General features: G+C 40.2%; 2 non-coding genes across 2 annotated transcripts; both read left to right on the top strand.

The window, feature by feature from the left end:
* Window positions 1–674: 674 nt before the first annotated feature.
* On the top strand, window positions 675–746 carry trnaa-ugc (transfer RNA alanine (anticodon UGC)). Its single transcript has one exon. It is a non-coding gene; the product is annotated as a tRNA-Ala (tRNA).
* Window positions 747–1,032: 286 nt separating this feature from the next.
* On the top strand, window positions 1,033–1,104 carry trnaa-cgc (transfer RNA alanine (anticodon CGC)). The gene has a single exon. It is a non-coding gene; the product is annotated as a tRNA-Ala (tRNA).
* The last annotated feature ends 295 nt before the right edge of the window (window positions 1,105–1,399 follow it).

Below are 1,399 nucleotides of genomic sequence, written 5' to 3'. Positions count from 1 at the left end.
AAACTCCAGCAAGTTAGTTAAACACAATTTGCCCTGAACAAATCTGTGTGGGCTTTCCTTAATTAACTCACATTTGCCCAAGTGACTATTAAATTTGTCCTGAATTATCATTTCTAGAAGCTTCCCCACCACCAAGGTTAAACTGACTAGCCTGTAGTTGCTAGGCTTATCTTTACACCCCTTTTTGAACAAGTGTGTAACATTTGCAATTCTCCAGTCCTCTGGTACCACCCCTGAATCGAAGATACTAGTTTTTATTTTTGTTTTCGGCCACAAAGGCCATCAGTAGAGCGTGTATTGACAATTGATAAGGAGCTAAAACGTCAAGCAGAATTCTTGGTAGAACACCTGCTGAGTGTTTTCCAGTATTTTTTGTTTTTAAGCAGAATTCTTTATTGTCCCAATAAGTTTATTTTCCTTTTCTATAACGAGCAGCATTTTGTAAGCATTGGCATATTCCAGATAAGGTTATACTACTACATTGTCGCACTACTCTCAATCGATGCCATGAAGAAATCTTAGCCCAGGGTCGTTAATGTTTAAATGTTTCTGATGCGCTTTAATCATGCGAAATACACAAGGAGTGAGTCAGAAACGAACAATATGACATGAAACAGTGCATCACATAAACTGACTCTTGCAGAGTAACGATGATCAGTATTCGGTGTAATGTAGGGGATGTAGCTCAGTGGTAGAGCGCATGCTTTGCATGTATGAGGCCCCGGGTTCAATCCCCGGCATCTCCACATTGTTACTTTTTGGAAACCAACCTTCTTGCGTCACAGTAGAAATATTTTCACGGACCGACCGGAAACAATCCTATAAAAACGAATTACACTGTCACTTTCACAAGTGTGCAGCAGCATCGTTTCCATTACAGACAGCATTAATACATTCTTCACAATGCAAATAAGAACGATTGAAAGTAAATCCGTTAATAATCATTTTTAGATAGCATCGTGATATTGCAGGAACAAAAGAAAGGTGTTTTAGTAAGCACAAAGAGGCGTTTACAAACGCTATGTAGATGGAGGGGATGTAGCTCAGTGGTAGAGCGCATGCTTCGCATGTATGAGGTCCCGGGTTCAATCCCCGGCATCTCCACAGATTTTGCTTAACAATAGTGAGTAATATATCCACAGCTTTGTTCAAGGATTGTGTTTCGGAACAAAACGTCACACATTGAGTGAAACTACGAATGCATTTATACTGCCGAAGATACAGATCCTTTGCTCTCAGATGTGACCATTGCATACACAATAATAAAGACAAAGTGCTTGTAATGCTCAGTAGGTCTGGCAGCATCAGTGAAGCGAGAAACGGAAAAGGAGTTGAAGGTTTTGCAGCATCTGTGGAGAGAGAAACAGAAAAGGAGATGCTGAGTATTTCCAGCATTTTC

This window comes from Heterodontus francisci, chromosome 7 (genome assembly GCF_036365525.1).
Source record: "Heterodontus francisci isolate sHetFra1 chromosome 7, sHetFra1.hap1, whole genome shotgun sequence".
Classification (NCBI taxonomy): Eukaryota; Metazoa; Chordata; class Chondrichthyes; order Heterodontiformes; family Heterodontidae; genus Heterodontus; species Heterodontus francisci.
Note: the sequence above shows the minus strand (reverse complement) of the source record. Positions and strands in the feature narration are given on the sequence as shown.